At 35.6% G+C, this 14,366-nt stretch overlaps 1 long non-coding RNA gene across 1 annotated transcript; it reads right to left on the reverse strand.

The window, feature by feature from the left end:
* Window positions 1–237: 237 nt before the first annotated feature.
* On the reverse strand, window positions 238–14,366 carry LOC146443166 (uncharacterized). The gene is made up of 6 exons (XR_014846186.1): window positions 14,096–14,366; window positions 13,896–13,990; window positions 12,480–12,605; window positions 11,808–11,970; window positions 2,256–2,339; window positions 238–666 (listed from the first exon to the last, which is right to left on the reverse strand). It is a non-coding gene; the product is annotated as an uncharacterized LOC146443166 (long non-coding RNA).

Raw genomic sequence — 14,366 nt, forward strand, 5'->3', positions numbered from 1 at the left:
CATTGCTTATATATTATACTGTGGGTTCATTAGACTAACATTCATGTTAGTTCCATTATATATATTTAAACATATTGAATTCTGGTTCTTTAATTTATAAATCTCTAAAAACCTAAAATTTTGTGCTTAGAGAACCAGGCCCAAATACATTCATTGTACTACTCTCTGCAAATGCCCATTTTTGTGCATAATACATTTTTCTTTCTTTTTCTTTTTCTTTTTCTTTTTCTTTTTCTTTTTCTTAATTGGTTTCTGTATTCAATTCCTATTTCAACCTTAGATTTGTGGGCTGTTTTTTGCCTGTAATACAGAAACATTCTACACCCAGCAACTGAATGTTTTTCATCCATGTGCAAGAGAAACTGCACTCCTTTCAGAATTAGGCCTCAGATGTGATGACTGAATCACTACATTCTCAGCTAGGGTATGTAACACAAGCTGAAGCCAAGATTTCAATGGCTGTTAGATATGTTTATCTTGTTTTTACTAGCATAGCTTGTCTACATATATATTTAAAGTATCCTTCAAAGTCAAGTTCTGAATTTACTCTTGATTTTGAGTCTACTGCTACATGGTTTTGCAAATAGCACTCAAATTATATTTGCAATCAAAATAAAACATGGAGCTCTCTTTGCTCTCTTCATCTCTGTGTCCCTGGTTCAATGTCTGTACAGAAAATAACAGAAGAGGTTGTGAAGATAAATGATGTTTGCAAAACATTTAGACACTACAAAAAAATCAAATGCCATATGAAGGAGATATAATTTTCTAATTTAATTGCACAATTTTAATTCTGTATAAGTAAGGCCTGAGGACACACACAAGCATCATTTAAAAGTTCAGACACTAAATTACTGCTCATTAAGTCAGCATTGTGTGAGTTATGAACAAACAAGATCCTAGTTTCTAACTATAGGATCTCATAAGCATTTACATACTGTTATAATGCCTGGAAACAGGCAGTGGGATTACAGTGGGATTACTCACTGCAAATTTTCCATAAAATCATATTCTTAGATTCAATTTACAGAAAAATACTTGCCATGTTGTTTTGAGTTACTCCATATCTGTTCTTTCTCCTGCCTTCACTAGATCCATGACAACAGGGCTTCTGCAACTCCTACATGTGCTCCCTGCTGCTGCTTTCTTCCTCAAAAAGTTCAAATTCATTTGGCACACAAGGAAAGCAGAAACACTTCTTTTTAACAGTCTTTTTTGATCTTATTCTGTGTAATGAGATGCCTAAAATAAAAATAGTATTTTAGCCATGAGCATGGCACAACACAGAAGTGAATAGCTCCTCTGAGAGCAGCAGCACTGGCACCACAAGACTTTCCATGGGGCCCACAAAATGTACATACTTGGTCATTATTAAAAACATGGAACATTCATGTTTACGTGGAACATTCATGAGAGACAAGTCAGAATTATTCCTAAAGAAGAAAATCCTAATGGTCTGACGTGTATGTTGGGCAACAAGATTCAATCCAGATGCAGCCCTTGTGGGACAACAACTGACTTGTTTTTACAATATATGGCTATAAAATGATGTATGTTGAAGATTTATAATGGAAAAAATGTAGAAGCTGAAGACTGAGATTATGTGATGGCATTGGCTGTACCTGCAGCCTTATGATCTGCAACTGTTTATGGGATTAAATTGATACCATTAAAATACAGGATTTAAGCATTTATGTTATATATAGTTAGGAATGATTCTCAGTTACAAAAAAAAAAGTGCTCTTACTTGGATGTAAATTCTGTCACCTTTCTAACAAGATGGATGATTCTTTCTCCTACTGTAAAGTTACCAATTACTGTTTATTTCTCACACTGTTTTGAAATACAGAGCAGTAAATCAATGCAATCATACTGAGTTTGTCAAATCTCCATAAGGATTTCAATAAAATTCAGCAACCTGTGATAAGGACAAGGAATTTCACAGCTAAACCATACATTTTGGAAACAGCCATCTCTTCATTCTGAATTTTCAAAGTTGATTTTGTACCCCCTAGGTTCTGCATGGAAGTAAAAAGCAAAAAAACCCTGACCCCTATTCACCCTTTTCAAGCCACAATTGAACAGATCTCAGGTATATGGAGATGCAGGAATGAAAGGGAAGAATTTGATCTAGAATGGTGTAATGAAAAATGAATAATGACATGCAGGACAAAAAAAGATCAGTTTTGGACATGTTTAATTTCACGAACTAGAGGGACTTCCAAGGAACATCACGGAAAGAGGTAAAGTTTTACCTAAACCCCAGTGTTACTGAGGTTTTTGCATCATGATAGAAAAAGTTCCAATATTTTTCCATAGCAGCCAAGGGTTCTCAAGCCCTAAAAAAACCCCAGAAAAATTATTAGAGAAAGGGAAAAAATTATTTTCCTACCTGTTGAGAAACAAAGATACTGAAGAAAGGTAGTGTGGTGTGAAACACTTTCACCAGCAAAACACATTTACAAATCTCATCCAAAATTTGGAGTTGAAGAACTTTTCATAATATTTTTTGTTGTTGTTGGAAGAGCAAAATACTATTTTCTAATGTCTTAAAATTGTCTTAAAATGTCTTAAATTTATTAATGTCTTAAAATTACTGCCTTACCATTAAGGGATTTATGGCTACAGCTGTGTCACAAGACAGCATTTGAAATGGTGCAGTCACACTTAAAAGTGTATGAACAACCCCCATGTTCAAGACAATAAGGAGGTGAAAGCTTTGGCATCCCATTTCATGAGTGCAAAAGCATCTGAAGACGTTTTGTGATTTTTACTGCTTATATACCAGGAAACAGGACAATGTTCTGATCCTAAATGCTCTAACCTGAATTAAATGTTGATTTTGTAAAATTTATTTTGATAATCACAGCAGAGTATCTCTGTAGTTCATATCAGTAAACTTGACTGGAAAACAAAGTTATCACTCTGTTCCATATGGTTAATAAATTATCTACAATTAGGCAGGGAACAGCAATGCCTAATTGTAGGCAGGGAGGAAGTATCAACCTGAACAAATAAGCACATATCAGTAGTGTCTGGAATCCAGATGTGGACATTGTAATGATAATGCTGGAAGAGTGCGGCTGGAGTTCAAATTTTGCAGATTCCTGAAATCTCACAGGCTGAATAGAAACAAAACATTGGAACAATGGAAGAGATTTCCAATCCTGGCTCCTTATGAAAACATAAAAATCTGCGTTTTTCTCAGCAGACATGGTTATATGGTGAGAGTTACTTTCAACAGCTTTGTGAAAATCTACAGATTTCAAATTTTTGTTGACCAGAGCACTCCTATTGAAGACAATAAAATAGTTATGTGCTTAAATCCAAAATGAGTTTATGCCAGAACTTGAATTACTTATAACAAAGACTGATGTGTGTGATCTGATAGGTGTGATCTTAGGGACAAAATTTCTTCTTGCATTTTTCTTTATTTAAAAGTGGCACCACTTTAATGCACTTGCTAGTGAAATACTAAAGAATATAATAACGATTTTTTTTGCTACATGACAACTAATGCTGCTATGACTTCAAAATTAATTTCTAGTAATTTGATATGACTAAAGCGACGTTGAATCACAGAGCAACTATTTCTTATCAATGAAAATCAACGTCTACATTGAGGCATTTCATTAACTATTGCAGATTTAAGTAAGGAAAGAGTGAAGTCTTTGAAGACAAGGAGTGTAATTTGGAACTGTCTGCTACATAGAAAAACTATGAAACTTGCATGTTTCCAAAAAGAAACCTCTTCAAACTAGCTCTATACGGGGAGTTTAACCTATATGAAATTTTAAAGTATTATTTTTGTATCTAACATACATACAAAGGAGTCAATTATCTCTAAGTTTTATTAGACTTCCCGATTTATTCATTAGTATTCCCTGATAAATAATGTCAAGATATTGACCTATTTATAGAAAATTTCATCTTCTATACTAAACCTCCTCACATTTATGGAAGATATGGTTGGAGCTATCATATGGGAGCTCCTGGCAACAAATGCTAGCAAAACAAATACTGTGCAACACACAGATGAGGATCACCTACTCTAATATTACCCCCTCTCCAAAAACATATTTCCCCTTTATTGTAAATATATCACTCCTGTGTGTTGGATGAATCTTCCATTTCTATGGAGAAAGGGAAGACTATGTTCAGTATCTCTTCCATAGAATATATATTATAATTTTGATTTTGAAAACAAGTTACAAAGAAACTTCTAAATTCTCTGTTTTTTCAGGTAATTTTTACATGTTTGTTCTTTTTCAGTTACTTTATAACATAAGGCCTACAAGCTTTTGCAGAACATCATTTATTATTATTTCACCATGGTTTCTGTAGGTGAGAAAATGAGTATTGACTGTACAGCTGGTGAGAGTCTTCACTTGCTAGAGACAAAAGCCATCTGAGGCTATGACATACCAAGGAACAACTCTTCATTATTTATATTCACAAGCTGAAAGTCTCTGCCTTTCTACTGCAGACTGCAATGAATGTAATGTCTCTCACTAACCATAACCATGTGCTAGGCTATTTCCAACTTCTTCTGAGATTTCTGTTCACATATCTCTTTGCAACCTTCAAGGTCAGCATCTGTAATGTATATTTGTGATCCAGAGATATACAGATGTTACTTCCTGCTCATACTCCAAACCAAACAGATTGACCCCAAAGTGACTCCAATCCTTGAAGACAGACCTCCTAAGAGATGTCTCCCACCATCTATGTCTGAGCCATTTGCTACTAAATGACTCAGTTTATCCTCTAAAATGCTCAGATTTCTGCACAGATCAGCCACAGCATCATGCACTAGTGCCACGGATTGAACACTAGAAGAATGCAATTCCTGCCACACAGGCTCATTTTGCCCTTAACAACACATGTGTGGCAGAACAAAGTTCAGATTCACATAGTAAAAACCTCCTGCAAAATGGGTAAGTTCTTATGCAAATATAGCTGTACTGTTTCTAATACCTGACCTAATATAAAGGTGGGTCAGATCTGTTTTCAGGAACTGTAGGGACATTTTACTCTTGCAGTGCAGAGATCCATCTGTATAAAGTATGCTATAAAATTTGATTTCTATACTTAACACCATTTCTGGTTAGACCAGATCACAGTTTACAAATGATGATTGTTAATGTTTCTTGAGACAGTCCAGATGACAGGGATTCCATTGAACCAGAATATGCTGTAAAATAGCAAGCCAAATTTTCAGCATTGCCAAGTACTTTTAATTCCACCTGATTTGCATTGGGACTCCAGGTGTTGGCACATCTGGCATTGACTGCAACGACCCTGTTTTAATATTTCCTATTTTTATGCAGCATTAAGTTCCAAAATCATCAGATTTAATTATCTCTTTCTCTATCCTCCCAAGCAAACAGGAACTTGGAGCCCACTTTAATATATTTTAACTTTTTCTTTTTCCTGCCTTGGGAATGTGTGTGATTTGTCACATCCTTTTCTTTGCAAATCAAATGCAACTAATTCATTTGTAGTCTTTAGCTGGTTATATCCATTAGACCTGATGATATCTTCTTCTTAACCTTTACAAGGCTATTCCTCAGTCCCACTGGCCTAATTTTCCAACAGACCAAAAAGTGGAGTCAGGCTATGGATTCAAGCCACTGTAGATTCAGAATCCCACTAAGAGTGCTAAAAAGTTCCTCTAGATAATTGTGCAAAGCCAAAATGATCCTTTTGTGGGGGTGAAGTTTTTTATCTCCTATTTAGAAACTTATTATTAAAATATTAGTTAACATTTCTGTTGCAGCCTGACCTTCAGGACCAATCAGGATCTGAAGATCACTAACTCATAGGAAATGAAAATTGAGCTAAGTGTTTATACATCCATATAACCTCTACTCTGGAGTGCCCAGTGATTACAAAGCATCCTCTACTTTAAATAGTAACTACACACAGCAGCAATTCAACCAGGAGAGAGAATGGGGCCTTAGATTATTACAAGAGAAAATTTCATGCATGACAGTCATTGCAGGAGAAAGAGCAGAAGCGGAGAATATTTCTCTGTATACTTTGTACATCCTTTTAATCTTTGATTTCAGAAGTGTTTCAGGGTTCTTTCCATTTGTAAAGTATTTTACCTATTTCTGATGTTTCAGGCTATTTTTTTTTCTTTCTCATTATTACAATGCCTATAACTCACCACTGATAGTAAGCCTGCCTGAGCCTGTGGCAGGACATCTACTGTTTTTTGTTGCTGGATGCTTTATGTAACTCAGGAGTCAACTAAGTTTCTTCAATTATTCTTTGCTATGCTTTTCTGTCTAAATCCTGCTTGACTGAAGACATTTTCTTCAAATGTCCTGACAATTTTATACTTAATCACTTTTCTAATGTCCCAGGAATATGGGTGGTCCAGGCCATATGCATCAGCAGCAGCTTGTGCTGGAATGAGGGAAGCTGGGCAGCTGCACACTTTCAGACTCACTTGGAGCAAAGCTGCCAGAGCTTTGTCATGTAGATATTGGGAAAAATTCAAGACATTTTAACAAAAATATGGAGAGTGTGAGAATAGAACGTGTGGCTAAAACTTCTCAAACTCATGGAAGCAGTTGCAGTGAGTCTGCTTTCATAAGACAGACAGATTTTGGTCCCAAGTGCTGATGTTCCCATCTCTGTAACAGAAGCTCAGACCCCTTGCATAAATTGTAAATAACTTCACAATGATATCTAAATTTTTTGTAACATTATCTATGCATTCATGGACACATTCACCATACTCACAATTTAAAACCCTACGGTCCCTATTGCAAGGAGTTTAGAGGAGCAAAAGGTGAGGCAAAATGATGAGGGATGGAAGGATAGCTAGAAAAAAGGGGAATTTTCTCAAAGAATTTAATCTATTTTTATCAAAGAGCTCAACATTTTTGCTCTCTCATTGCATTGTTGCTTTTTAAAAAAACGAACATTGTCTCCAAGTTGCAAATCTTTTCATTCCTAAAACCCTTTTAAGTTTTTTACAATCTTGAGAAACGAATTTCTATTACTTCAGGAATGACAAAACCAGATATCCTTCCCAATATTAAAAAATTATTATTGAGACTTTAAAAGAGTGTGCTGTTTAAAAAATATCAGTCTTGAATAAAGAAGGAAATATTTTCTGACATGTAAAATGATGAATGCTAAAATATCAGAGTGAGAAAATTAATATTTAAAATATAATTGTGTGGGGTTTTAATTGAATGCTATGTATTTTCTGAGAGTACAAGCAATATAGTCAAAGCCCTAATGAGGAAAGAACAGAAACTTCATTATACCAGCAGTTTTTCATATGCTTGAAGTTCACTTCCTTATCATTGCATATTTGGTTTTGTTAATGAATGGTCTTATTCAGCAAGACACTTAAGCACACATGCAACTTAAACACAACATGAATTAATTTCCTCATTCTAGCCTGTGCTCACAACTTTTCCTGGACGTTCTTTTTATGCAAAATGCACACCTTTCTATGCAATATCAAAATTTGAACATATGTAATGATTACTTTTATTTAATTTCCAATTTTCAGTTGAGTAGTAGACTCAGAATATGTATAATAAACTTCTCTAAACATTAGACTTTGGATGTATTTTTTATTAGCACTATACCTTTTAATTACTCTGAGTCTATAACGTACTGTTGTTTGGCAGGCAGGTGGGTTTTTTAAACATTTCTTCAATATTTCTTCAATATATTTAATCCAAATGCAACAAATTCCCTGAATGAAAGACAGATTACAAAAGGCATATTCACTTGTTTGGCTTCACTAGGAAGAATAAGAAGCAACAGAAGAGAAAGGTGCCAACACTGGGGGGAAAAGCTTCCATTTTGATTAAGTCAGTCGTACCTGAGACACAAATATATAACAAAATATGGCTCCACTGTATCTTTTCTCTCCTATCCTTCCCTTAAGTATACGTCATCCTTATTGCAATAAATTCTGCTCTGCTTTGATGGGCAGAATGATTCTGCTTTCATTTGAAAAAACAGACAGGAATATTCTCTCGTGTAATGCAAATTGAAGTTGCACCTTCTAGGTTTTAAAAACTAAATAGCAAGAAAGGAAAAGCAAGAGAGATCCACTGCACAGACTGCAGGAAAGCACATTGCAATTTTTCTTTGATCAACACAATGTGTGGGTGTTGATTACTGCACATGAAACATTGCGCTCTCTGTCGCATTTTTAAACCAATATTTAGAAAGTCTAAATTGAAAGAGATCCTAGTATGACTTCCTCTATATGGTAATGAAATGCATAATGGGAAGTGAAAGCATACAAATAGTAGCTTGTTACAGAGCAGACTGATAGATTTCCTTTTATCAAGTGATGCTTTAAGACTAGGAATAGTGTTTAATATTTAATGTATATATTTTATATGTGCATGAATTTTACATATTTAAATACAGCAAACAGCAAAAACCACAAGTTTTTTCCCCAGCATTAACACTCAGATAGAAATTACAAATTTAAAATGGTGAATTTCTGGGTTAATATATCTCTCTTGTGGGAGAGAGAAAACTGAAAGCCTTAGCAGCACAGTGTAAGCAAAAAATGCTTGGCTTGTTGCCGAGGTCATGGATTGTGCTATGTGAAAACCAGAGTAAGAAGCAACACAGCATTTTAAAAGACTAGCTGTGGCAGGCAAAGAAAACATTTTTGTTATAACACTGTGGGACAAAATTCAAGGCAACATACATTTCATTCAGATACAATTTTGTGATATTTTAAAAGAGCACATTAAGTTAAGTGTTCTTGGGTTTCCTCACCCTCTTTATTTAGCTTAATTTTTTTATTATTTTCTGACCTCCATAAAAGATACAGGCATTCTCTTTCTTTTTTCACGTATTAATTTTTTTTTGCACAAACTCTGTGTTAGAGCCAAGTAATGAGTTTCTTGGTCAGAATTGTGCTTGGACAGTGACCGAGTGAATAGTTTCTGTGGAAATTTTTCTCAAGAAGGATTGTCTTTTAGATTTCTGTGTTCAATGCAAAGAGTTTTCCCAAAAGTAAAAGAAACAGCTTTCACAAGGCAGAATCAGCCAATGTTTAGCCTGACTCCCCTCAGTGCTTTTATTTTGCTTTCCAGTTTTGGCAGCCTGACATATTGAAGGTACCTTGTTATAACTTTCATAGCAATAGTTTTCTAGACCACGGTGGAGAGCAGTGCCTCTGTTGGAGCTAACACTCAACTCTCTTAGCTTAGGTCCTGGATAACCTTGTACAAATGGCCTTACCCATCTACCACTGACCCTAAAAGAGAAGTGTGGGCAATATTTATTATCACTCCTTTTCCTACTCTATACAAGTCAATACACAATCTGCATTCAGCAGCCAACATTGCAGATAAGCAAAAATTAATGATGGTATTTTAAAACTAGACCTTTAAAGCCAAAGTAATTAATAGCTCAATTAGAAAGATACTGCTCTTTGGAATGGCTGAAAATCTGAACTTTCTGGAAAAAAGTCTGTTGAAGATTATGAGAACATCCATTATTTCCAGCACTCAGAAATTATCGCTGCTCTGAAAGACAGACCTTGGAAAACAAATCTAGAAAGAATCAGAACCTGTTCAACCATTTCAGAGTAAAATTTGTACTAATATATTTTTTTAATTTAAGGAACTGAAATAATTTTAAGGAAAAATTATCTAGCACAGCAGCAAAAGTCATTGGCAGCATTTGTGTGCAGCAGCTGTTCTGTACACTGCAGGAAGAGTTAACCTGAGTCCCTTCTCAGTGTTTCACTTAATCAATTGCATATCTTGCACATGGCTAATTTACAACATACACAGAGGTTATAAAAATGATGTAGATAGGAAAGATTTCAGCCAAGTTGTGAGAGTTGGAGACCTGACTACAGCTTGGGTGTTTCAATACAGTTCATATCTCTGGAATGTTTAACATTACTGTACACTTAGCTTTTCAGTGCATTCCCAGTATCTCTTTTGTGTTCTCTGACAAATAGAAAATTAATCCCAGAATTCTGTAGAACAGAATCATATTTTGGCTTGTACAGTTTGTTGCAGCACAAAGAATCACTGCAAATCCCAAATCCCAGCACTAATAATAAACTGATAACCTGAACAGGGCCTCATTGTGTGACCACAGGCTCCAGAAGAAGCTAGAATTCATAAAGTCACCCCGCAATTATTCAACCACTGTGGCAGTTTTGGTGTTATTTCACAGTGTAGTTGTTTTTCATTCAAGAGGACAGATAAGCAATGTAACTTCAGAATAACTAACTTTCATGAAGTCCATAAGGAATGCTGAGCCTGGCAATACAGCCAACTGAATTAAAAAAGTATATATTCTGTAAGCACACTGAGCTTGAGGGCTGAAATGGCCACAGTATAACTTTTTAAATAATCAAGCCATATTTACACAGCTGATCAGCTGTGTGAGAACACAGACCATACACTGCTTTATCATACATGAGGATAACATTCTTAAACTGGAATAATGTGCCGGGGGATGAGCCACCACATTGCCTGTGCTCATTTTTAGACATGTTTTTACTCACATCTCAATTCTAATAATCATGATGTGTTAATTTTCTTCAGTTTTCACATGTAGTCACTTCCTATAATTTAAGAATTCTGAAATGGTAGTTTTGCAATCCCCATTCCTCACCCCCTGTACCATTAAGTGAGGAGGCAGAGAATTCAGAGGTGAAGCTGAGCCCAGGAAGAAAGGGGGGTAGGGGCAAATGTGTTTTAAGATTGGTTTTATTTCTCATTACCCTGCTGTGATTTGATTGGTAATAAAGCAATTTTTTCCTCCAAGTCAAGTCTGTTTTGCCTGTGATGGTTACTGGTGGCTGAACTCTCCTTGTCCTTATCTTGTACCATAAATCCTTTGCTGTATTTTCTCTGTCCTGTCCAGCTGAGGTGGTAGAGGAGCTTTGGAGGGTGCCTGGAGCCCAGGGTCAACACACCACACAAGTTTAGATGTGTTAAAATCTGTAACTTTGCTAATGCTGAAACTTTTTAAAGTGTCTGGAAAAGCAATAAAGTAAGTGCAGAGTTCTACAATACCTTTACTAGTGCTTAAAAAGTTTTGTTAGGATAATTCAGCCATTCTTTAGCAGTAGAAGCAGTAGACACGTGCAAACACACTCACAGCCCATGATTTGGCTGACAGACTGGAAAACCCACCCTGCTAAATGTTAAACCAGAAAATGCAGGCAGCTGTCCCACCTGCCCAGCTAAACTACCAACCACTAACATGATACTGTGGTATTAGTCCAGCACTTTTCAGTGCTCCTACAGGCAATATTATCGGATTTTTATACACCAACAGGCACAAAAAGTGCTTTTGTTACGTATTAAAGCAGAATCTCCAAAACTCATGGTGTCAGAAATTTAAACAGAAAATCCAACTTTTATTTATATCTTAGTGTTAGACAGTTATAAAGTATTACTGCAATATTTACAAAATTAAATAATATCCAAGTTTCAATAGAATTATGACAATGCAATTGTCTTTGGTTATCATATTCTTCTTTTTCTTACTGGCCACATTCCAGCACTATAATATGTCATGGCGATTAAGAGATACGACATCTACAGGTAATTTTTTCCTGGAACTGGAGTAATAATGATTGAATTTTTGAAAACATGATACAGTAACAATAAAACTATATGTAGAAATTATTTTTCAAAGTATTAAGATACCAATACTTATGTTCTAAGAATTTATTTTTAAAACCAAAGGATGTGTTAACAGGACTTATGAAAGGTATCTTTAACTTTACCACAATCTGTTTGCAATAGTTTCAGAAATCTGATGTGACCTAGTACCTTGTACAGTTTGCTGTATTCAGAACAAGAATATGCTTCAATGGTGAAATCATCTTAAGACCAGCTTTTGTAACCTTCTGGCAATCAGCCACATGAACATGTCTGATGTATGGGCAGCATTTACTCATCAACGTGACACTTAAATCAGTAATTTGGTTTTTCTCTGTTGAAATATTTAAGATGCAAGTTACACATCTGACATACATTAAGAGCATGATTCAAACACCCACTGAAATCACCTGAAAGATTTATTTCAAATTATCTGAATGAATTTAAGAAATACATCATACTAATATTTTTTTGAATTAATATACTAACTTTCAATGCTGACCTTGAAAAGTTTACACTCAGCAAGGGCTTTAAAAGTTTTGTCTGAAAATTTTGGAGAGCCAAGAAAGACAACAGACATTATCTGCTGGTATTTTTCAACCAGAGCCTTTGAAGAGAAAAGGTGAAATAAAACATTCATATCCTTATGCTGTCATGTATAAAAAAACAAAAAATCAGCAAATGTTCTCCATATGATACTAAAATATCCCAGTTTCAAGCAAATAGTTACAATCCATTTAACAGTAACTTCCAGAGAGTGAGCCATATATAAACCACTGAAATTCTCTGTATAATTATGTTTGGGAAAGAAGGAAAGAAGGAAAGAAGGAAAGAAGCAAGTACCTGGATACATGAAGTATGGCAGACACCTGAGACAGTGATCTAATTAACAATCACTTTTGCAGAAGCCTGGAACTTCATTTTTGATGGGCATAATCAGAAGCAGTATGCTGTTTCCATATATTTGCTCTAAAACAGAAAAAAAGAAATGCTCTCATTTATAAACTGGAAGACCATAATTCAGAAGTACCAACGAAAAAAGAAGACAAGACAACCAAAAGTGACTGCAAGTGACCAAGATTTATAGGCATAATTCAACAATAGTTGTAAAAAAATTGTTTTGGGGAGAACTTTTCCTCTTAAATTCTTACTTCTTTAAAGTCAGTGGGGAGGATAACTCAGTTCCAACATCAGAAAATTTCTCTGAAAGTACAGATTTGTTTTCAGTTTCTAACTTAAATACATCTGTCTGTAAGAGTTAACATTTTGCTGATTAGCAAACCTTGAATCCCATTTCAGCCGTTGGCAGTATTTCTGAAGACATCAGCTCAAATTTACACAATAAATAAAATGCGTATGTCTTAGTAAGCGTAACAAAAACAATACAGGGCAAGCTTGAGATCTTTTTGATACTTTAAAATCATAGCATAGGTACCTAGATGCTCAGCAAAACAAGAACTGCATTAATCTTGCTAAAAGAAAATCAGATCCATGAAGTATACAATTATTCTGAAATTTGAACCACATAATCCAAAGGATCTGTTAAAAAAAAAAAAAAAAAAAGTGTCTTCTAAACAAGCAAGAGTCAGACTCAACATTTTCCACAGCTGACACCACTTATGGAAGTAGCAGTGGATGTTTCTCTCTCATTATTCTACCTTTGTTTTCCCAACCTTATGATTTATTCACCTATGGTGAAATTCAGTTTGTATGGTAGATGTTGAATTTCAGTTTGAAGCAAGTTCTGAATGTAATAAAATATCTTCATTGTTTTTTTTCCAGATCCACAGTAAAATGTGTGTTAAATTTAGAGGGAGTACAAGGAAAGGTCCTCTGCAATAACAATAATATTGAGCTCTTTTACAGAATCCTTCATATAGGACCACATCAACAACTCTGCATACTCAGTGCCATTTTCAGTGAAATGCCAAATGGACAGATGGATCTGTCAATTCAGTTTATATCACTCCAGGGAGACAATTCTTCAACTGCTTAAATTCAATAGATGTCCATTCACTCCTGGTCATACAAAGTGTTTCTTTTGACATCTAAATGCTATGTAAATGACAGGTTCCTTTTAGCTTCTACAGACAACATAGATGTGAATTCCTCCCCATGAAGTAGTCCCCCTGATATTTGCATGTAGAGATCTCACTGTTTTCCAGGGCTTTGAAGTTGTGTAATGCAACAGTTGATGGTTGAACATGGTGATCTTAGAGATCCATTCCAACCTTAATGATTATATGATCCTATACTAACCTTGTGCAACTTGAACTACAGCCCCAGGAATTCATTTGCAAAACATCCACAGAAAAAAAGCAGTCTGGCATGTCCTCCTGGGTACCAAATAAGGCCTGTGGAGAAAAGAATCCAAAGAAGGAAGCTTATGATATACTGGGAGGGATCTTTGCTGTGCCCCACCTCTCCAACTGCTGCAGAAGCCTGATGTGCTAAGCTACCTTGCTGAAGGGGAGCAGCAGTGTAAGGCACAGGCTTTGCTTAGGGTATCAGTGCTGTCTGACAGTGGACACTATCAGCAGACAGGAGATGGTCACAGAAAAGCAGGAGAGAAAGCGAGCAGCAGCTGATCACCCATCACACCTCAGTATGGTAACAATGCACCACAAGGTGCTTCCCTTTCTTGCCCTTCCAATCTCCAGCACTGGTAGCACACCCAGCTGGTCCCCACTACTACTTATCAGTGGAAATGAGAATCAAGCCTGCTTTACT

Source organism: Lichenostomus cassidix, chromosome 1Aa (assembly GCF_008360975.1).
Source record: "Lichenostomus cassidix isolate B80296 chromosome 1Aa, HeHo_3.0, whole genome shotgun sequence".
NCBI classification, from domain to species: domain Eukaryota; kingdom Metazoa; phylum Chordata; class Aves; order Passeriformes; family Meliphagidae; genus Lichenostomus; species Lichenostomus cassidix.